At 34.0% G+C, this 25,407-nt stretch overlaps 1 long non-coding RNA gene across 1 annotated transcript; it reads left to right on the forward strand.

The window, feature by feature from the left end:
• Positions 1–23,353: 23,353 nt before the first annotated feature.
• LOC105778417 (uncharacterized) lies at positions 23,354–25,077 on the forward strand. Its single transcript, XR_001128722.2, has 2 exons — positions 23,354–24,194; positions 24,292–25,077. It is a non-coding gene; the product is annotated as an uncharacterized LOC105778417 (long non-coding RNA).
• The last annotated feature ends 330 nt before the right edge of the window (positions 25,078–25,407 follow it).

Here is a 25,407-nt window from a genome sequence, read left to right on the forward strand (position 1 = left end):
CGATGAGGCACTGGGTGCCAAATTTCTTCGGTTATATTGATGAGACACTGGGTGTCAAACTATTTTATAACTGTTGGGCACAACTATTTGCTTCATCAGCACTAGGTGCCAAACTGGTGTGTTGGTTGGATCTATGTATCAGTTCGAGTCTAAGTCGTGTTAATATGGTGATAAAAGATACAAACTAAATGTTCATAACTGAAATGATGATAATGAATAAGCATTTGAAATCCATGAAATTGCAAAACTAAATATCAGATGTGGTATTTGATATTAAGATGGCAAATGGATAAAAATGGAAGAAAATGTGAAATGAAATGTTTATTTTGAAATAGGTGATATGATGATCGGATGATATATATATATATATACATATTCGAAATAGTTATACAAGCCTAGGGGCAATTATGAAAACGTGAGAAATCGATAAATGTGATTTAGAATTAGTACTATGAAATAATTAGTGATTGATAGTAAATTGACATTCAATATCTATTTAGTATAAAGATAAATTGATATGCTATGGGAATGAAGTTCATGTGGTTTAGTATGATTTGGATTGAGAATTCAAATTATGAAATGAAAATAATGTTTGGCATTAATTTGAAATGGGATGTATTGAGATAAATATATTGTATGATATGTTAAGATAGGGAATTGATTTAAATGATTATTTTTTTTGTAAATGGAAATGAAATGTTGAATAAGTGAATTGAAATTTTATGTGATTGTGTTACTATATAGTATGATAAATGTTGAACTCACATTTTTTATATTTGATTTGCCATGATAGGCAAGTTTTACCAAGCTAAGTAGCATGTAATGTATATTTATAACCTGAGGTAAGTTACTGGGTTTTATACTTGTGAACTTACTAAGCATTTGTAAAGCTTACTTTGTTTATTTTCTCTTTTCCTGTATATCGCCAACTTGCGGAAGGTGTCTAGTGGATCATTGAGGAGCTCACACTATCCTGTTATTATTTCGGTAGTCTTTCTATTATTTAAAGCTTGATTTTGTGGCATGTAAATAGGTTTCAATATTGTTAAGTATTGAATTTATTTTAAGTTGATGAAATGGTCCATATTTATAATTCTTGTTTTGAATGTGTGTATAGCAGGTATATAAGGCTTGGAGTGTATATGTGTGGTAATTGGTTGAAATGGAAATGCTTGAATGGCATGTCTGAGGTATATATTTATGAAATGATAATGTTATGAAAGTGATTATGGTTGAGTAAGTAGGTTGATGTATATATTTATAAATGTGTGATATCAAGTAATATGTACATAGGATGACCTTTTGCAAGTTAATGAGTGTGTTTTGGTATAATTATTTATGTATAAAAGCATATATGGTAACTTGTTAAATGATGGATGTTTTGTGACAAAGTTTGGGTAATGTTATGCACATGAATTAGTAGGTACTTGTGTTTTGGCATTGCTGAGTTTGGATATATATATAAACATGTTCATATGGCAGTTTTAGTAGATGTTGAATGGTATGTGCAAATGTGAATGGAAACCTTAAATAATGATATGCATGTGACCTAGCTTGTGATATAAAATAGTTAAGTGTTTTGGTATGAATCGTAAATTTATATTGATGGTTATGTCAGTGCCAAATGTGGAACATTGGTTGTATGTTCGTAATGTAGTGAATGAGTTATTTATAGGTTAACTGTGTACCTATATGTATCTATGAGCTAAGAGATAGGTTTGGGCATGAAATGAACTTTCAAACTAGTGATTTATGTCCAACTGGATAAAAGTATCAATACTATGGACCAATGTATCGATACTTGACCAAATGAACAGTGCTTTCAGTTTGGCAGAATGCCAAAACAATATCGATATTGATTATAATATTGATACCTACCATAAAAGTTTTAAAGTTTTATTCCTTAGGTATCAATACCTAGTTCCAAAGTTTTAAAAATTTACAGTTTGGTTCTTTTTCATGCCCGAATCTAATCTATTGTATTTTAAAGCGCAAATTTAGTTCTGTTTTTATTTGTAATAATTAATGTGTGTATTAATATGATTATTCAAGGTTTTAAACTGCATGTGATTGTTTCGAAATTATTTGTAGCCACTCGTAGCTTTGGTTTGGCGACTAAACTAGGTGAGGGGTGTTACATTATTGCTATAAATATCACAAACCTTGTCGATTTTCAAAATTTTAATTTCTCGTTGTGCAAGAAAATCATTTTCAAACTGGATTTTTTTCCAACAACCTTCTAATAAGGATAATTGTCATTCTCAAGCATAGTGGGACGAGTAATCAACGAACCTTCTATTGTCAGCAAAAAGCAACACCAGGATTCACCACTAGATATATTAAGTGTCTACTTTGATACCAATTGTTGATACCTTAAGTTGCTTATTTGCTTAACACAACAAGTGTAATGGAAGTGTTAGACTGCAGTGACCACTACTTTTTGGCACTGCATAACTATGCAAACAAAATAACAAATAACACCAATGATTTGTTTACGTAGTTCAATTTCCCTACATCTATAGAGCCTAGCTCAGTGAGAAATTCCACTATGCTTAGTCACAAGTACAATAAGTGACTCACACTCTATCACTCTCCTAGTGTAGAGACCTCATACTTGTGCCTAAAGACTAGAACTCTTACCTCCAAATCATCCCCCTAAGAACTTGGGTAGTAAACACTCAACAATGTTTACAATACAAACTTTTCACTTTCTCACACAATCATTTCTTCAATGAATAGATTAGAATGCACTCAATAAGCTTTCATACATAATGTATACAAGCCTCAAAACATACATCAATCCCGGCTTGTTAACATAGCATATAAGTCAATATAAAGTAACTCATTGAAAATAGCTTATACAATCAAAATAATCAAAGTACAATAAAAAAATGATTTGATTTTCAAAGTAGCACACAATCTTCATCAATCCTCCATGTTTTAAGAGATTATTTGATTCACTTGAATCCAATCTAATCTTCAAATGCCAAGGATTTTCTTCATTAAATTACCAAACCATATAAGGCAAGTTTTGTAACTAATAAATCTAATTTATATAGACTTTTTCAGCACCTTTTTACTAGTAATTCATGCAATTTTTGAGTATTTTAATAACGATTTTTGAAATTTTATTACAAAATCACTTAGATAGACAAAATTAAAGAAAAATTTACATTTTTTATTTACATTCTAATTTGACATGTTTTTGCCTATTTAACACAATTTTGTGCAATAGGAGGAAAATTGGCCTCGAAGCTCACCTGTTCAATGCTTGATCCTGTAGTAGTTTTCTATGGATAATTAATCAAATATGGACGTCCAAAATTAATTAGAATTATGGATAATGGATAGACTTTACCTAGTTTGAAAATTGGATCAGTGAAGTAGTCAAGCTTATCGCTCAATGTTGAAACCAAATAGTCCAATTAAGGAGGAAAGAGCCCAATTTCAGCTACAAGCAGCCAATCCGTCCATTTCATATTTAATTTAGGGTTCTTATACTTGTAAAAAAAATACAAAACAGCCCCAAAAACTTTGTTAAGTGACCATTCAACTCTTTCCTTGAAAAATGCCTTGGACTAGCTACTTTTAGCAAATTCATCTTTCCTAGTCCTTTTCTCAAGGTGGTCGGCCATAGGAAGGGGGATTGGCTTTCTATTTTAGCAAATACAAGCTACCCCCTACTAGTATAAATACCACCCATCAGTCCCTCATTCCATCATCCTTTATTCATCCATCTTTCTCTCTTTTTTCTTTTTGCTCTCCTTTCCCATTTTCCCATTTTTTTAGTGGGTTGTGCAAGAATTTGAGTGCAGCCCATTCGGCCATTGGAGGAGCATTTTGGCTTGATTGCTACGGCAAGGAGTGAAGCATAAAGGAGGAGTAAGGAAATTGTGCCACGGAGAACCACCAGAAACGACTTTGAATTCTTTCCCTTTACTCTTTTAATTTCTTTTTATTCAATTTAAAGAAGATGTTTGGAACTAAAGCTTATGTTTTTAATATAATTATGGTTGTTGAATTCCTTTGGTGCTAGAATAATTTAATTTCCATAGCTTAGATTATTTATGTTTTTAGTGATGTTATGTGCCTCGATTGTTTATGCATTCAGATAAAATTATGACTATGTTATTCATGCATTGTAAATATCGGGAATGCCCTTGAATTAATTTTTAAATCCTAATGGGACTATAAATAATTGACACACTACCTGAATGGTCCATGTTTAATCTATATTCGAGAGAATTAGGTTAAAGTTTATAATAATTCAAGAGAGTCTTATTACCTTGCATAATCCTAAGATTCATGTGATTAAACTATTTTAGTATAGAAATATTACTATTACCTCACATTAATCTATTTTTCTGTTTATTAAATTTACTAAGTTGTTGACATAGACATATGTTGTACTTAATAATTTAATAACTTGATTTCTTAGACAATGCCTGAAAAGGAAACCTTGAAGTCGTAATAGACATAGACATATGCAGACAAGAGGTTAAACTTCGGACTTTGAGATAAGCCAAAATACTTGTAATTAAAATAGGATTAATAAATACCTAGTTTCCATGGAATTTTCTATAACATCATTAGCAGTATTTAAATATTTCTAAGTTAGGAAGAAGAATTATTCTAACACATACATGATATTGTGATTTCTCTTAAAGACTTGTATACTCATTCCTTCATTTATTTAATTTAATTTCAAGTATATTTAGGTTATTTTAATTTAATCAAATCCATCACTCAAGTTTATTTTCATCACCAACTAATTTGCTTGTAATTAATTTTGCAGTACTGATTCACTTAGACAGTCCCTGTGGAGACAACACTCGATATACTTATCACTTTATTACTTGTCAATGATTGTGTACACTTGCACATCGATCGAATCATTTCAAGACAAGTTTTTGGCACCATTTTCAGGGACTGTTAGTTTAATCATTATTTGTGAAATTATTTTTTCAATTTTGGTTCTATTTTATTATTCTTAACTTTATTAATTGTTGTGATTTTCTTTTCAAGTGTTTATAAGCATTTTTTGAATTGTCGAATTACTCCCAGTAGACTCTGAAATTGAGCAGACATTTAGACAAAGAATAGATGAAAGAAAAGCCATAGACATGAATCCTAATCAGAGCCAAGATAAAGGAAATGAAGCCGCTTATGCTCCCAATCCAGTCCTTGTTGATGATGACAGAGACCGAGCCATAAGGTAATATGTTGTGCCTCTTTTCAATGAGCTTAATCCAGGCAGTGTTAGACCTGAGATTGAGGCACCTAAATTTGATTTGAAGCTCGTAATGTCCTAGATGCTTCAAACAGTGGGCCAGTTTAGTGGGATGCCTATGGAAGATCCATACATTCACCTTATATTGTTCATAGAGGTGAGTGCTTCCTTCAAGCTGGCCAAAGTAACTGAGGATGCACTAAGGTTGAAATTGTTCCCACGTTCTGTAAGGGACGAAGCTAAAGCATGGTTAAATTCATTGCCACCCAATTCAGTTTCTACATGACAATAGCTAGCCGAACGTTTCTTAATGAAGTATTTCCCACCTAATAAAAATGCCAAGTTGCGAAAAGAGAACTACTTTTCAGTAGATGGATGATGAATCTCTATATGAGGCGTAGGAAATATTTAAAGAGTTATTATGAAAATGCCCTCGCCATGGGATTTCGCATTGCACCTAGTTGGAGACATTTTATAATGGTCTCAGCTTACATGTAAAGATGGTCGTCGATTCTGCAACAAATGGTGCTCTCCTTTTTAAGTCTTATAATGAGCCTTATGAAATCAATGAAAGAATTGCTAGTAAAAACTACCAATAGCCAACCAACCGAGTAGCTTGGGGAAGATGAGTAGTAAGAATAAATGAAGTTGACGCCCTCACTTCACTTGTAGCTCAGGTATGTTCCATATCCTTAATGCTTAAAAATTTTACTGGTAATGGTTTAAAAAATGTTGCAACCCAACCATCAAGTCAATTTAAAAATATTTCCTGTGTATACTGTGGGGATGGAAATTAGTTTGAAAATTGTTCATCAAACCAGAGTCCGTATATTACATGGGAAATTAGAACCAAAACAAAAGTGGCCAAAGACCATATTCGAACTTTTATAACCCTTCATGGCGGAACCATTCAAAATTTTCTTAGAGTAATCAAGGAGCTGGACCTAGTAACACCTATATACAACCTAGATCAAACTAATCTCCAGGATTCCTGCAGCAAGTTCGAAAACCATCCCAAGTCGGACCTTCTAATATTTTGGAAAGCTTGTTGAAAGTATACATGTCGAAGAATGACACTAGTTTGAGAAATTTGGAAAATCAAGTAGGTCAACTAGCCACTAAACTTCAAAATAGACCACAAGGAGCTTTGCCTAGTGATACCGAAAATCTAAGAGTTTTGGGCAAGGAGCATTGCAAGGCGATCATGTTATGAAGTGGAAAGACCTTGGAACCTAAGGAGGTTCAGATTGAAGATGGGCCCTCTAACAAAGAGGAGGTCAAGTTGAAACCCCCGCTCTACAAAAGTCGAATGCTGGAAACTCCGATGAGTTAAATCCTAACTTAGTCAATTTTGATAAGCTAGCACTTATGTCAGGTGTAGAAATAATTCCTCAGAAGAGTTGTCTAGTTCAAGCTAAGGTTCCAACACCTCCATATTCGTAAAGGTTTGAGAAACAAAAGCAGGAGGTGTAGTTTAAGAAGTTACTTGAAGTTCTTAAGCAGCTTTATGTCAATAGCCCATTGGTAGAAGCTTAGAACAAATGTTGAAATATGTCAAGTTCATGAAGGACATTTTGTCCAAGAAAAGAAGATGATCGGTCATCATTCAAAGTAGAAGATTAAACTAGTTTTCGTACTTGAGGTGCTTGAACATAAGAACTTTTCTTATGTTTTAGTTAAGTTTTTATATTTTAGTTTAAATTCACTAAAAAGTGTATTTAGGGTCTTTTATTGACCATAGGGCCAGAATAAGGCCTAAAGGCGAGCAAACGTACTTAGTAAGTGTGTAGGATACCATTCAAAGGTGTAAGAACTCAAAACTGGTCATTGGGTTGCAACACAGGGAGTGTGATGTCGCAACATAGGGAGTAGAATGCCAGACTTGCTATACTACCTTAGGTGTCGTGACATAGCCATGGGATGTCACGACACACAACTAAAGTTACCCTTAAACCATGCATACTGCCTTCGATGTCATGACACATGCATTAGGGTGTTAAAACACCGACCTTATGCGGGAAACACTTATGAGACAAGGGCATTTTGGTTTACACAAATAAAATTAAACACAAGAACGTCAACTGACCTAGGGTTGAGGATCACAAAAACCCTAAGTTTATAAATAAGCTCTTAAAACACTTGTTGGGGGACAACTTTTACATTCAAAGTTTTTCTTTTTAAATTTAGTTTTAATTTTTTCCTTTCTTTGAGGCTTAAGGTTTATTTCAATTCTTTTCTATTTGTGTTCTTTGGAGAATGTAAGTTGTAAACATAATCAAACTATTGTGGATTTTGCACTTCAATAAAGATAACTTGGGATTCTCTTAAATCTTTCTCTTAATTTGTATTTATGTTTATCTTTATCATCAAGTTTATTGTAAAATGATGAGATCTATGAAGAATTAATCCTCTTAAGGGGATTACTGAGTGGAGGTGTGATTAATTGATTACTATGTATGGTTTTCTTAGCGGATCCGCAGTTTGGGAGAGGAAGAACTTAAACCCTAGGGTTGACGACCCTAGGAAGTCAATTAGGTAAGAGTTATCCCAAAATTGGTATTGCCTATCCGTGAACACATTATCCCTAAACTGGTCTAGACTGTGAGGTTAAGAGATAAGTAGTTATTGCCAACTCATTATTTTAGTGGAAGATTAAGAGAGCCTTCTAGGGTAATGACTAGTTGTTTAATTAGAACCCTGAAGGAGGAATTAGTTATGACTACCGAAGCAAGCTAATCACCAGTGCTTAAAATTGATTAAAATCACCCGTGCTTAAAATTGATTAAGTTTATAAATTAGTTTTCCGAAGTCCTATATTATTTATGTTTTTGTTATTTTTATTTCTTTATTTATAAAAACCAAAAACCTCTTATTTATGTTTATTTGTAATATAGTTTTGCGTTTAGGTTAGAAATAATTTAGTAACTCGCCTCCGTCGGGTACAATCCTTGGAGTACTCACCCACTTCATTGTAACTATATGACAACCTGACCTGTATACTTGCGGACACCACCTTGATTTCATATCTTTTTGTTGTAGCATTCATACTCTGGACGTTAGTACGTTTGGAGTCGGTCAATTTGTTGGCGCCATCGCATGGGAGGCAATGTTACAAAGTTGATTTTAATTTTTACGTCTTCATAGAATAGTTAGGAAATTAATAAATTATAGATGCATTTTTTCTTTATTCTTACTAACATTTTTCTTATATTTTCTTTCGGTTTCAGCGTAAAGGATGGTACTTACAGATTTATCCACTTATTCAGCAAGATTAACAGTTAGATTCTTAGGGTAATATAGACAATGTAGATCAAGGGAAGTTGATGAAATAACATTTATGTGCTTTGATTAAGCAACCTCTAACAAAATGATGCAGGTGATAGGAAAAATGTGTTTTGACATGAATTGGTTACGACCTAGTATTACTTGACCTATTATCCAAAGCTCGTATTTTGAATTAAGTCCTTTATTATTAACATGGATTTCTTTGAATCTCAGGTTTGATAGTTAAAGAAAAGAGGAACCAATAGCTTTTCTTAGGCAGTGTGAACATATATGCAATATTTTCACACACAGTGGTGAGTAAGTAGAGACTGTAAAACTGTTGTTAATCCAATTTTCTCTAGATGGACAATCGAAAGCTTGGTTAGATGCACTTCCACCATATACAATTAACACATGGACTAATTTTGTGCAAGTATTCCTTCGTCTAGTTCTACCAATGACTCAGGTAATTAGCACATACGAAAAAGTATTTAAATTGAAAAAAAAATATTGTTGACACATTAGGACAAGCATAGGAAAAATTTTAAATCATCCTTAGGTCGATATTGGGAGGAGGCATACATTTTGCAATTCAAATCCAACATTTCTATGATAGGTTAGATGGTCAGAATAAGCAACAATTTGATAACATAATTGAGGGAAGTATCTGGATAAAAACTGGGTAAGAAATCATGGATATATTAGAGAAAGTCTGTGAAAATGAATTCACATGAGACATACACTGGGAACTAGAAGATGCAAAACTAGCAGAGGTTAAGCCAAAAGAATAGACCTACCATAACATGGAGTTGACAATGGTGGAATTTGTTGAAAATAATGAAGACGAATCAGACAAAGGGTTGCATGATGCTGAACAAGAGAATAAGTAAATAACCTTGCAACTTGGTTGGCGGCGTAAAAGTAGAGGACAAACAGACAGGTCATCCCTAATACAACAAAAATGGTTCCTTCTATTATCAAACCACCGGAACTAGAATTTAGGAAAGCATAACACCTTAGTTGTAATCATAGCTGCATGACTAACTTCTTAGTAGGAAGGAAAACTATTAAGTGTATTGAGGAAACACAAAACAAAAATTTGATGGACTATTGCTGATATAAAAGGGACTAACCTTGCATTATGTCAACATAAAATTAGATTGGAAGAAGGGAAGAAACCAGTGATGGATGCACAATGTCAGCTAAATCCATCCATGAAAGAGGTGGTGAAAAAGGAATTACTTAAACAGTTAGACACTATTATTGTGTCTGTAATTTCTGATAGTGAATGGGTTAGCCCTACACAATGTGTTCCAAATAACAATTGTAGAAAATGATAAAAATAAGTTAATCACAATAAGGACAGTCACTGGTTGGAGGGTATGCATTGATTATCGGAAACTAACTGATGCAACAAAAAAAGATCATTTTCCTCTTCCTTTTATCGATCAGGTGTTGGATAGATTGGAAGGTAAAGAATATTATTGTTTTCTTGATGGATACTTAGGATATCATCAGATTCCCATACATCCAAACGATCTAGAAAAAACTACATTCACATACCCTTTTGAAACATATGCTTTTAAATAGATGCCATTCAAATTATGCAATGCCCCAGCAACATTTATGAGATGCATGACAACTATTTTTACTGATATGCTAGGGGAAGGCCTCGATGTATTCATGGATGATTTTTCAGTATATGTCACGAGGCTAGATCTTTTGTCTCGCAATCTTATGCCAAAAGAAGACACAAAGAACAACAAAAAGCCACAGAAAAAAACGCACGTAAGGTGTTTGAGTAAATGCTCTTAGAATTCTATTACTCTTAAGAATTCATTCCTTCTGGGAATGTTTCAATAACCTTGAGAAAGTTTTGAAGAGATGCGAAGAAATCAATTTGGTGTTTAACTGGGAAAAATGTCATTTTATGGTAAAAGAAGGGTTGGTGTTAGGACATCAAATATCAAGAGAAGGTTTGGAAGGGGACAAAGCAAAAATTGAAGTTATTAAGAATCTTCACAATCCCACAACAGTACGGAGAGTAAGAAATTTCTTGGGGCATGTTATGTTTTACAGAAGTTCATAAAACACTTCACTCGTATATCTAAACCACTGAATCAACTCCTCCAGAAGGAAAAACCTTTTATATTTGACCAGGATTGCATTAAAGCTTTCGAGGTAATAAAAGAGAAACTCATATCTGCCCCTATTATCATTACTCCTGATTGGTCAGAACCCTTTATTATAATGTGCAATGCTAGTGATTATGTTGTTGGAGCAGTGCTAGGACAAAAAAAAACATATTTTGCTCTATTCATTATGCAAGTAAGACACTTAACTCAGCATAGTGTAATTACAATACTATAGAAAAAGAAATGCTTGCCATTGTATTTCCTTGTGAAAAAATCCGTCCTTATTTAATGGCAAATAGAGTTTATGTCTACACTAACCATTCTACATTGAAATATGTTATGAAAAAGAAAGAGACAAAAGTTAGATTAATGAGGTGATATTTATTGCTTTAAGAATTTTATTTGTGGATAATGGATAGGAAAGGAACAGAAAATCAAATTACAGATCACTTGTCTAGGATGGAAAATGAAACGGAGGAGAAAATTTCTAAAGAAATAAAAGAAACATTCATTGATGAGTAGCTATTTAGGGTAGACATACATCAGGCAGAGTATAGGGATAATAAGACACTTTGGTATGCAGATTATGTGAATTACATTGCCAAAGGGGTTTTTCTGATCAAGGTATCGTGGCAGCAAAAGAAGAGAATCATGCATGAGGCAAGAAACTATATTTGGGAAGATCCGTAGGTATTTCGTAAATGTGCAGATTAATTAGTATGACGATATGTGGCTGAAGAAGAAATAAATGATATCTTGCAAGGGTGTCATACCTCCCCATGTGGTGGACACTTCAGAGGAAAAAGAATTGCTCATAAGATACTACAATCATGATTTTACTGGCCAACTATGAATAGAGCTACTTATAAATTTGTGTAGGGATGCAATAGATGTTAAGGGACAAGAAGTATATCGAAAAAAGACGAAATGTCGCAAATAGGGATCCTTAAAGTAGAGATATTTAATGTTTAGGGGATTGATTTTATTAGACATTTCCTAAGATTAGATGATGCATTATGGGCTTATAGAACAACATACAAAACCCTTTTAGGCATGTCACCTTATAAATTGGTTTACGAAAAAAATTGTCATCTACCAATTGAGCCAAAAAAGAAAGCATATTGGGCTATAAAAGAATTGAATTTGGACCTCGAATTGGCCAAGAAAGAAAGATTATTTTAGACGTAGGAAATAGAATAATTTTGCTTTATGGCCTATGAAAATGCCAAACTATATGAGGAGAGAAGCAAGCACCGACATGATGCTAAGATAAAAAACCAGGACAAAAGGTACTCTTGTTTAATTCAAGATTGAAATTATTCCCTTGCAAACTAAAATCAAGATGGACAGGCCCATATACTATAAACCAAGTGACACCTCATGGGGCAATTAAACTGATAATGGACAAAAAGTAAAGCATTATTTTGGTGGGATGACAAATGAAGTGGTTGAAACACAAACATTGCAGTGCAAGGTTTTATGAGTCAATATGAACGAAGAGAAATTTTGGAAAAGGAATGGGAAATAGGCTAGAAAGTAAAATAAACAGGGGTCTAGCAGCAATGATCACACAAGATAGAAATTACTTTCCATGTCGCAACACCGGATCAGCTTGTCATGACACTGAACGAAATTCAACCCAGGTAAATTATTTTCGATGTCACGACAACAAATGAGGATGTCGCGACACCCTGGCGTAACCTACAACCCGAATTTACTAACTTGAGACGTGTTGTTAGAGAGTTTTAGTAGACTTGGGACTAATTAATTATTAAATTTTTACAAATAACATCCCTAACTCAACCTCAACTCTCATTCTAATCATGATATTTCTTAAGGCCACAAAATCTCTTCTCTTTTATCCAAATTTGCAAAAAAAAAAAATTTGTAGACTCTCGAGTAGGTCAACAATTGCGGAAGGAGACAACATATCAGATTCAGGTTTGAAGTATTAAATTTTTGTGAGATCATGAATACATCGATTGAATTCCAGGTAAACGACAAAGACAAATACCTATAACGATTGCAACTTATGACATTCGTCCAAGAACAGGGATTTGACCCTCTAAGGAGGAACTATAAAAGAGTGTGGAAAATTATAACTGAACGTGAATGGACTAACTTCTACTTACAACCCGAAGAGTGGATAATAATACCTATTGTGTAACAGCCCATTTTCAGGGAAATCAGAATAGTGGTTTTGAGACCACAAATCCGACGAGTAAAGTTTTTTATTTTATTTTTATTTTAATGTCTATGAGATGTTATTAAGGTCATATTAAATTTTCGTTAATAAGTTTTGATGTTTGCATGATTAATTAAGTGAAAAGGACTAAATCGTAAAAAGTCTAAAAGTAGAGTTCTATTAGTTAAAAGAGTCAAATGGTTATGAACTTTAGAATAAAGGACTCGGATGGTAAATAGACCAATTTGAGTGATAGTGGATGTTTATGGACATGGTTTTAATGAAATTATTAAAGTTTTTAAAGGTTAAAATGGTAATTAGGTAATTTAAGTTAAAACAAAAGAAAAGAAATGGTATCATCTTTTATTTTGCTTCATGTTTGACCGAGTATTGGAGAAGAAAGACTTCATTGTTGATAGCTTGCTTCGGTTAGGCTTAAATTGGTGCATGGTATGTGTCTCTTTTAATGATTTTTATGTTTTTGAGGTCGTTTAGCTTAGTCTAGCTAGCTCGGAGGTTCTTGATTTTTTAATGGTTAAGGGTTAAGGGTTATACCATTATTATTTTTTAATGGTTCTTGATTTTTAATGGTAGATTATGAGTCCTTGTTGATAAATAAATAAGTTTTGTAAAGTGATTTTTGATGAAATTTACATTTAGGGATTTGTTTGTAAAAATAGTAAAATTTCATGTGAAATTCATGAATTGATGGTTTTTATGGGTTTATATAAGTCCCTATAAATTTGGTTAGCTTGAATAGGGGATTAAAATTCTTAGATTTCAATTTACGAGCTTAAGGACTAAACTATGAAAAGTTAAAATGTTAGGGGAAAAATAGTAATTTTATACAAACATGAAATGTGGACTCCATTTAATAGTAGAGGTATTAAATGGATTGAAATTTATCTATTTAGATCAAGATAGACCGCGTACGAACCTAGATTGAGGCAAAGCTAAAGCTTCAGAATAGCTCAATTTAACCTTCATGCCCCTAGTTGTTGAGGTAAGTTCATGTGAATAGTTATTGTTTTAATGCTATTTCAAATAGTATGTTAATATGTTAATTATCATGTGAATTGATTGATGTATAAATAAATCAACGCAATAACGGTTATCGAGTCCCAGTTGAACCTTAGGAATTCCTAGGATATAAATGACATGTCATTAGGGGTTTCATGTTTCGAGTGCTGGTCTTGAATGTCCTACCAATGGCTGAGGTCCTGCATTTGTTGCGGATTCTCCAAAGCTTGTGTGAGTAGCATCGTGTAGCTTACATTCTGATCCACAGCTCGTGTGAGCAATGATGTAAAGGAAAGGTTACGGTTATATGTTTAAACACACTTCGTGTGAGCTTTCCCAAGTATCCGATGAAATTCTAGATGGTTTAATGGGTAAGAAAAGGAATTGAAATGGTAATTTTCCAAATATAATTATACATATGCTCATAGAAAGGATGAATAAATCAAATGATGTATTTTCATATGGAAATGATTTATCAAATGATGATGTATAAATGCTTATATTTATTGTTATGTAATTGAATTGGTAAGTTAAGTTTTATTTTCTATGAACTTACTAAGCATTAAGTGCTTACATCGTATTTTTCCTATGTTTTATAGATTATTGAAAGCTCGGCCGGTTTGGAAGCTCGTTAGAGATCTATCACACTATCCAGCATAAATATCAATAGTTTTTGAATGTCTTGGCCAAGGTTATAATGGCATGTATAAGTGGACTTATAATGATGTTTAGTTGAATGTTTAATGAATGATTTGGTATGTTTAAGTTGATTAAGTTATCTTGGTTGATACCATTTGATACCTTGTTGGATTGTGTCATTTTGTTTAACTTGTGGTGCATGTTTGGAATGGCTTATGTGGTATGTTTTGAATTGGTATGATAATGGTCAATTTGTGGTAAGTTTGGTAAGTTTTGAACTAGTAGTTGATGATTGGAATGTGGCAAAAGTATGCATGTTTAGGTAAGTTTTGATGATTGTTTTTGGGGTGCCTTGAATGGCATATTGGTAGTTGAATTAAGATCTTGAAATGGCATATACATATGTATATGGTTTGGTGCTTTGTAGGTGTGCACAAATTGTTCAAGTGTTTATGCATGAAATGGTATAGGAAATGGCTTGTTTTTAGGCAAATTTATGTCCACACTGCCTGAGACACGGGCGTGTAGCTCAGCTGTGTGTGACACACGGACTGGCGACACGGCGATGTGTCTCCTGAAGCTTCCTTTGCATGCAAGTTAGTGAGTTATACGGCCTAGCACACAGGCTTGTGACACAGTCGTAGGACCCTACTCAGAGAGTTACATGGGTGAGGACACGGGCTAAGACACGGTCGTGTGTCCCTAGTTCGAAGGTTACATGGCTTGAGACACGGGTATGTGTCTCAACTGTGCGAGGCACACAACTTAGCCACACGACCATGTGACCCATGTATCCAAATTTTTGTAACTTTTTCTTAGACTTTCCAAATGATTTTTCAATTTAGTCCCAAATTATTTCTAAGGTATTTATTAGGCCTCAAGGGCTTGAGTTAGGGACAATATATGTATGTATGATTGGTTTATGATATGTTTATAAAATTGAATGATATTATGTTTAATTGTTTCTGGTTGATCAGTAACACTTCGTAACCCTAATATGACGACGGATATGGGTTAGGGGTGTTACATATTGTGTAGGAATTTTACCTCGCATTAAAAGAAAGAGAAGCAAAAATACCATATTATGATATGTCAACACATATCAAAGTCAGAGGGGGGAATGTTTTGGTAATAGAAAGAACTATTTGTCAATTATATGATGCTCCATATTATTACCGTGATTATATGTTCAAAACAGATCTCAAACAATTCAAAAATGCAGACATGGAAGAGGTTTTGATATTTTTAACTGAAGGAAAAGAAGAATGGACGTACCAACCAAGAAAAAAGATACCAACAAAATTCAATCAAGCACTAATGACTCCAAGGGAAAAAATCTGGATGAAGTTCGTATGTTCAAGAATTTGGCCCATAGCAGATATCTCCAATATTAGCTCGATACGGGCTATTTTGGTATATGCAATATTGCAAAAGAAACAGATATGCATCGGTACCTGGATTTATTAGAGTATGATTGAGTGCGTATGAGATCAATCAAAAGAACCATTCTTACCACATCTAATAACAGAATTATGCAAAAGGGCAGGGGTACCAATGGATTGACTAGATAAGGAGATGAATCCTTTGGAGAAATTATTAGAAGATGACCTATACAGATAATTTGTAATACTCCATAGAAGGAAAAAGGAAGAGAGAAGAAAACGAGGACTACAAGAGGGAGATGAATGAGGAAGTTCTCTCTTAAAAAACACCTAATAAATGTATATTTAGGATTATACGAACATACCTTATGATTATACATATACTAGCTAGGACAATTTATTTGTTGATTTTTTTAGGGAATGATAATTAATTTATTTTATAGAAATATTTGAATTAATACTTTGTGTTGTTTTTTCTTTTCTTCTTTATGTTAAAACTTCACATAAAAGGAGCACAATATTTATGAGCCAATAACGAATATGGAAGGGATAACCCACCAGTAGAATACAACAATGTCACGATCAATCGGGTAACTTTTTTCCTTATTATTATTTTTGGCTACACATTGAGGACAATGTGTTATTTAAAGTGTGGGGGTAAAGTAGGAAATTTAATTTTAATTTTTATACTTTTCTTTTAATTTGTATTGTCAAATGTGTGCTTGAGCTTGTAGAAATACAAGTGATCGGTTAGGAGCATGTATATAGGTTGATTGTATTTACTATAAACTTGGCATGATGGTGAATGCTTTTAAATTTTTTATTATTAGACTACTAAGTTCTATATATTACACTATAAATAAGAATTGAGTAATTGAAGACACCAAATGATATAAAGAATGCAGGGAAACAAGCATGCTAGTCTGTATGATAAATAATTGAATTTGTGATTGTTTGATTGATTAAATTTGTGAATAATGAGGTGCCTAGGGATGACCTAAGGCATTGTTTGGTATAAACCAAAATCCAAAAAGCTAACCCTATTTATTCATCTTTAGTACCTATTTTGAGATAGAAAACACTTCTTGATGAAACTTTATACAAAACCTGAGCTAAAAAATCAATTTGTATTTACCCTTTTTCCTTGGTCCTGAACTACAAGACTACAAACGTTTGGCCATACGAATTGAGGGTTAAGTAGATACATAACTTCAGATTTTGTAAAAATAGAGTGAAGTAGGAAGGATCAGTGCGATATAGTAATTATAGGTTAGTCAATATGTGCAACAAAAGAAAAACAATCACAAAAACTAGAAAATTGAGTAGAAAAAGTATTTGAAAAGTAAAACCATTGTGAGTGAGATGTAGTGAAAAAGAAAAAGGTGACAAAGTCACAAAAGAATAAAAACTCATTCATTAGTGCATAAGAACTCATAAGCTAGCTGTAGTTACTGTATTATGTAGTAACTTCCTATGTAGAGAAATAAGAAAGGTGAGAGAAGGAGAAATAAGGCGGTGAGCGGGAAAGGGTTACTAAGGGGGAAGAATAGGGAACAATATGATGTGCCAAACTATTTTCGTGCTTGAAACCATTTGATGTTTATAATTCTTGAATTTCATACATGTTTTAAGCCTCAGAACATTACAAGCTGAAATGCCCTATGTGACCTAGGTAGACTTATTCATGAATTGACATCATATTAAGTAATTGCATTAACGACTGTTTGTATTTTGCTAAGATAATTAAATTACATGTACGATTTATTGATGGATTCATATATTTTAAAACCTTAATGTATGTATACTTTGTAATATATTGAACTTAGGTGTTTGATATTGAAAGTTGTAAGTCGTTTATGTATCATGCTAGGATTATGTGTAATTATGAAAATGACTAGTTATGTATTCTAAAGCCTATCTTTGTGCTATACTTGCTCAAGATTCGTCATTTACTTGTTCTTTTTTACTTTTCCTTGCTTGAGGACAAGCAATTACTTAAGTGTGGGGGAATTTGATCTGTCATAATTTGATGTAGTAGATTAAACTAGTTTTCGTACTTGAAGAGCTTGAATACAAGCACTTTTATTATGTTTTAGTTAACTTTTTATATTTTAGTTTAAATTCAATAAAAATAGTATTTTGAGTCTTTTATGGACTTTAAGGGTCAAATGAGGCCTAAAGGCGAGCTAACGTCTTAGTAAGTGTGTAAGAGACCATTTCAAGGTGTAAGAACTCAAAGTTGGTCACTATGTTGCAATGTAGGGAGCAAAATGGCATATTTTCTATACTGCGTATACTGCCTGTACTACCTTTGGTGTCACAAGACAGCTAAGGGATGTCGCGACACACCCCTAAAGTTACCCCTGAACCATGCATACTACCTTCGATGTCACGGCACAGGCACTACAGTGTCATGACATTAGCCTTATACTAGAAACACTTACGAGATAGGGACGTTTTGGTCTGTACAATGAAAAATAAACACGAGAACGTTAGCTGACCTTGGGTTGAGGACAACGACAACCCTAACTTTATAAATAGGCTCTTAAAACACTTGTTGAGGGACAACTTTTAAGTTTTTCCTTTCTTTGAGGCTTTAGGTTTATTTTAATCCTTTTCTATTTGTGTTCTTCGGAGAATGTGAGTTGTAAACGTGATCAAACTACTTTGAATTCTGCACTTCAATCAATACAATTCAGGATTCTCTTAAACCTTTCTCTTGATTTCATATTTATGTATATATTTATCATCAAGTTTATTGTGAAATCTTGAGATTCGTGAGGAATTAATCCTCTTAAGGGGATTAGGGAGTGAATGTGTGATTAATTGATTACTATGTAGGGTTTTTTTAACCGATCAACTATTTGGGAGAGGAAGAACTTAAACCCTAGGCTTGACGACCTTAGGAAGTCATTTAGGTAGGAATTAACTCAAAATTAATATGACCTATCCGTGAACACCTTATCCCCAAACTGGTCTGGGCTGTGAGGTCCAGAGATAAGTAGTTCTTGCCGACTCATTAGTTTCGTGGAAGGTCGAGAGATCCTATTAGGGTAATGACATGTTGATTGAGTAGAAACCCAAAATAGGAATTAGTTATGACCACTGAAATAAGCTATTTACCCATGCCTAGAATTTATTAAGTTTATAAATTAGTTTTTCGAAGTCATTTTTATTTATGTTTTTGTTATTTTTATTTCTTTGTTTATAAAAACCAAAAACCCCTTATTTATGTTGATTCATAATATAATTTATTTAAAGTACTAATTAGATCTATTTGTGTTTAGGTTAGAATTAATCTAGTAACTCACCTCTCTTAGGTACAATCCTCAGAGTACTCACCCACTTTGTTGTAACTATATTACAACCTGACCCATATACTTGTGGACACAACCTCAATTTTATACCTTTTAGTTGTAGTATTCATACTCTGGACGTTAGTACGTTCGGAGGCGGTTAGGAGACTAGGAGAGTTTAAGACTGTAGCATCGACGAAGGAGTGCAGTGCATTCTTATAGAACAAGTTACCCCTGAGGATGAAATATCTAGAGTGTTTTACCATACCCTGCAATATTGGAGAATCTTATTGTGTTAAAGCCCTATGTGATTTAGAAGCGAGCATCAACTTGATGCCAATGTCCATCTACAGAAAGTTGTTTATAGGTGAAGTGCGACCAACAACTGTAACACTTCAACTGGCGAGTTGATCTTTATCACACCCAGAAGGAAAGATCGATGATGTTCTAGTACATGTAGATAAATTTATTTTTCCTGTTGACTTTATTATGTTAGATTTTGAAACGAACAATGAGCTGTCAATCATCCTGAAAAGACCTTTCCTGGAAATAGGAGAATATTATTTAATGTGCAAAAAATCGAAGTCACAATGTGAGTTTAGGATGATCAAGTTACTTTTAATGTTTTTAAGGCTATGAAATTCTCTGATCCGTTTGAAGAGTTCTCAATAATGTCAGATTTAGAGCTTTAGTCTCTACAAAATGGGAGCTTAATTCTGTAGATGACCCATTAGAGCATGTCTTAGAATCTAGTCCACCAGACGAAGAAGGTGAGGAATATATTGCTTTGGTCAAAGACAACTTGAAAGGTTATGTACCACAAACCCAATTTGAATCATTGGAGCTAGAGTCTCGGGAATACACAACCCAAGGCATCGATTGAAGAACCACCTAAATTGGAACTAAAGGTATTACCCTCTCATTTAAAATACGTTTATTTAGGTAACCCCTCTCCTTTTCCTATGATTGAAGTATTGAAAAAATTCAAAAAGTCGATTGGTTGGACTATAGCTAACATCTGAGGAATAAGTTATTCCTTTTGTATGCATAAGATTCTATTAGAAGAGGGAGAAAAAGCCATAATTGATGGGAAAAGAAGGCTTAAACCAATCATGAAGGAGGTAGTCCAGAAGGAAATAATCAAGTGGTTAGATGCGGGAATCATTTACCCTATCTCAAACAATTCTTGGGTGAGTCTGGTATAGTGTGTACCAGAGAAACACAGAGATTGTTGTAGAGAATGTGAATAATGAACTGATCCTGACGAGGACAGTAATGAGTTGGAGAATATGTATAGATTACAGAAAATTGAATAAGGCAACCTAGTAGGACCATTTTTTGCTACCATTTATGGACTAGATGTTGGACCGACTTACGGGAAGAGAGTATTATTACTTTTTAGATGGGTACCCGAGATACAAGCAGATAGTTGCAGCCCCAGAGGACAAACATAAGACAACTTTCACTTTCCTGTACAGTACATTCACTTTTAGACAAATGCCTTTCGGTTTATATAATGTACCTGCGACTTTCCAAAGATACATGATGGCAATATTTATTGATATGGTTGAGAATTTTGTGGAAGTTTTTATGGATGATTTCTCTGTTTTTGGTGATTCGTATGATGATTGTCAAACCAATTTAGCTAAGGTGCTTAAAAGATATGAGGAAACGAACTTTGTCCTTAACTTGGAGAAATGTCACTTCATGGTTAGGGAAGGTATTGTTTTAGGTCATCTAATATCCAAGAGAGGGATTGAAGTTTACAAAGCAAAAGTAGAGGTAATTGAAAAGCTGCCACCCCCAGTCACTGTTAAAGGCGTTAGGATTTTCCTAGGGCATGCCAGTTTTTATCAGAGGTTTATCAATGACTTCTCAAATATTTGCAAGCCCTTGTGTACTTTGCTACAAAAAGATACAGCATTTGAATTCAATGAGTCATGCTTGGGAGCTTTTGAAGAGTTGAAAAAACGGTTAGTCTCAGGACCAATTATTGTCACACCAAACTAGAACTCTCCTTTCGAGCTGATGTGCGATGCTAGCGATTTTGCTGTGGGAGCTGTAATAGGGTACTGGAGAAATAAAGTATTTCATCTAATCTATTACGCAAGTAGAACTTTGATAAGAGCCTAGCTCAATTATATGGTAACTGAAAGAACTTTTTGCTATAGTTTTTACTTTTGACAAGTTCCACTTTTATCTTATAGGCATTAAATTGACAGTTTTCACGGATCATTAGGCCATTAAATACCTACTTACGAAGAAAGATACTAAGCCAAGATAGAAAAAGAGTCGAGAACCAAGTGGCTGACCATCTGTCAAGGTTGGAACAACACTAGGTAACTCACTCTTCCGTCCCTATTAATGAGAATTTCCCGGATGAGCATATCTTCGAGGTAAGTCAAATCCATGAAACTCATTGTTTTTCCTATTATGCAAATTATTTAGCATGAAGAATGATGCCTTCTAGAATGACATGCCAAAAAAGGAAGAAATTGATTTTATGACATACTGTATTACTTCTAGGAGGAGCCTTTCTTCTTTAACCAATGTGCAAATCATATAATTAGGAAGTGTGTAGCCAAAATCAAGGTAGCTGAGATCTTGTATCATTGCCATTCATTCCCAAGTGGGGGACATTTCGGAGGTTCTCGCACTGCAAGAAAGGTTTTGCAAGCTGGATTTTTCTAGCTGGCTTTATTCAAGGACACATAAGCATATGTAAAGAGTTGCGATCGATGTTAGTGGGTTGGAAACATATCGAGAAGGAATAAGATGCCACTGACGAACATAGTTGAGGTAGAATTATTTGATGTTTGGGGTATTGGCTTTTTAGGTTCATTTCCTTCTTATGGTAATAGGTATATCCTAGTAGTTGCGGACTACATATCCAAATGGGTAGAAGTCGAGGCATATCCGATGAATGATGCCAAAGTAATAATGTGATTCCTACATAAGCACATATTTACAAGGTTTTGGACTCCTAGAGCTCTAATTAGCGATAAAGGATCTCACTTTGTGAATAAGTGGCTTAAGTGGTTGCTTGAAAAATATGATGTAAAACATAAGGTGGCTACTGCCTATCATCTACAGAAAATGGGCAGACTGATGAGGCAAATCGAGAAATCAAAGGGATACTCGAGAAGGTGGTATGACCAAATTAAAGAGATTGGTCCTAGAGGCTTAATGATGCTCTATGAGCCTATCGAATTGCTTTCAAAGCACCTTTAGGGTTGACTCCATATCGGTTGGTCTTCAGAAAAGCTTGTATCTACCGTTGGAGTTGAAACATAGAGCTCATTGGGTTCTAAAATAGCTTAACCTAGATTTGAAACAAGCTGAAGAAAGAAGGATGTTGCAAATTGACGAGCTCGAGGAATTGAGGTTGTTCTCTTACAAGAATGCCAAAACCTTTAAAGGACAGACCAAAAGATGGCATGACAAACGCATACAACCTCGAGAATTTAAAGTTGGAAAGAGGGTCCTATTGTGCAATTTGAGACTGAAGCTATTCCCCGAAAAACTTAAGTCTTGATGGTCTAGACCATTCACCATCCAATAAGTCTATCCATACAGAGTTGCTTAGGATGCTAAGTGAGGTAAGTTCAAGGTCAATGGACAACTACTTAAACACTATTGGAACAGTGAAGATGAGTGGAACAACTTGCTCACTTTATTGGACCCATAATTTTCTTTTCATTTTTAATAAGTGACTTATGCAATATTTTTCTTAGACCATTATATTAGAAAAAATTTTGTCGAGGAGATTAGGTTTTAAGCAGGACCATCTGTGACCCCTCCAATCTTTCTTGGGAATTGATTCTAATGTAATTTCTCATAAAAATATTTCATAAGTAATTAAATAAATTTTAATTTTCAAAATAAAGGGTCAATTCAACTTAAGTTTTTATTTTTATGTTATTTAGTTTATTTGTAATATAGGTACTTTACTTATTGATTTTATTGTTTTAAAATAAATTATTGAAATTTTTTTCTAAATATTTGGTACAGCTACAAATTAATTTTTCTTTATATATTATATTATTTTAATTTTATCTTTTTGCAAAATAAAAAAATTATTTAAAACTAATCCCCTTGTTGTTAGTGTTTTATTCTCCCAGATTAATTGTTTGCTTGTTTTAGTAAAATTTTGCTTCAAAAAAAATTAACTTGAAATCACCTTTATAAATAGACCTCTTTACAACACCCTAACATATCACAACCCATCAACCTTCTCCTCCCCTAAACCCTCTTTTTTGTCGCCCCCTCTCTCTTTTTCCCTTCTCCACACTTTTCTTTTCCAAAATCGATAGCCACCCTTAAGTCGCCGCAAGCCACACACTTTATCCACCCAAACCGCCACACACCTTAGCTACCCAAACTGCCGCAAGCTTATCCACCAAACACCATATTCCAACTGCCACCTAACTGCCACCCTAACCCACCCAAATGTCGATCCTTTAGCCATTTAGTCGTCGCGCCTAGCGAAAGATTTTTACCGATTTTCCAAAATTTTTATTTTACACTCCAAATATGTCTAGTACTAGAAAGGGAAGTACGTCTCAAACCACTGGATTCCAATATCGATTACGTAGCAAGAAGCAACGGAGAGGTTCGAATCAATTTTCAAAAAGCAACTGATTCTACCGGACAAAGGGTTCGACTTGGAAAATGTTGATCCGTGAAAAGTGCTGCCAAACATTCGAAAAAACTGTCAATGCATTAAAGTGGAATATGTTCTGTACAAAAAGACCACTTTATGAGGTTGAATTAGTACGAGAATTTTACTCGAACTTGACTTCGTCCACCAAAGCAGAAGTTCTTGTTTAAGGTAAAAAGGTATTTTTTGCAACTCAAGCTATAAATGGTTTTTTTCACTTACCCAATATAAAAGACGAATATTATTCTGCTATGTTGAAAAACATTGAGACAAAATTACTTCAAGAAGTGCTGAAAGAAGTCACAGTTCCCAGATCTAAATGGGTAATTAAGAAATACGACAGTCACACTTGCTGAAGAGAGTTTCTGAACCCAACAGCAAAGGTACGGTTTTATTTCATATGATTCAACCTTAAGCCTATCTCACAAAGTTCCACTATCATGATGGAATGAATATTCTTGTGATATACGATCATGACAGAAAGGTCTATCAATGTGGGAAAGATTATCCACAAAGAAATTTGAGATTATGCAACTAAGCAGGCTGGTTACTCTTATTTTCCATCATTGATTACACACTGCTATGCTTGCAATCTCACATACTTCCGAAGGTAGATTTCAAAGCAAGAATCCACCCAGGCCATATCATAGACAATGACGTTGCTAGAATAGTAGGTGTCGTTGCTAGGCAAAAGCAACCCGCTGATGAAGAATCCGATACAGGACCACCCGATCATCTAGTTGAGCCGGAGCCTGATTTCATGACACCCACCGGACCTGTTATTCTAGAATGGGTCGAGCCTAGAACTACCTTTCCATCATCCAAAACTGCTGCACAATCGGGCCAAGCTGAAATCATGAGCATGCTATAGCACATGCATCAATAGTAGCAAGCTTATTGGAGATATGCAAAAATCCGAGACGATTTGGTAAGGGGTGCATTTAGAGAACTCACACATAACCCATTTGATTCTATGCCTGAATTTCCAGATTTTTTCTTTGATCCATGGATGCCAATTTCAGAAGCCAAGCGAGACAAATTCATCACTCCGAGGAGAATATCTAAATGCACAAAGGGTTGTGGGAAAGTGGAAACAATTTCAAATAGCGAGGATTTTATCAAATAAATAAGGGGTTGTTCTTTTTCTTTTTCTTTTTTTCTATTTTGGACATGTTAGATTTAATTATTTCTTTTTATTTTCGTTTTCTGCATAATAAAAATTAAAGTTGCAATTATGAATAAATTGGATAAATTTGCGAATAAAAATTTTTAAGTCTACGAAAAATAAGAACTGTGGTAATGATTATCTGCATGTCTAGGATTTGATTTGTCAAGGAAAGGCTTTGTATTTAAGCAATCAACTTGACTCACATCCCTTTCCTGGGATACTACGTGGTACATAGTTTCTTTTCACTTTTTTTTTTATTTTTGTCCCTTCTAATTTACGTTTTAAATAATGAGTACATTGTTTCTCTTTAAGTGGGGGACCACAAATAAATTTTTTTGGGGGGGAGGGGTTTTACGAGAATTGAATTCTTTCCATCAAGTTATGTTTAAGTAAAATGTTGCTCAGGATTTTAATTTTTGCTTAACTAT

This window comes from Gossypium raimondii, chromosome 10 (genome assembly GCF_025698545.1).
Source record: "Gossypium raimondii isolate GPD5lz chromosome 10, ASM2569854v1, whole genome shotgun sequence".
In the NCBI taxonomy this organism is placed as follows: Eukaryota; Viridiplantae; Streptophyta; class Magnoliopsida; order Malvales; family Malvaceae; genus Gossypium; species Gossypium raimondii.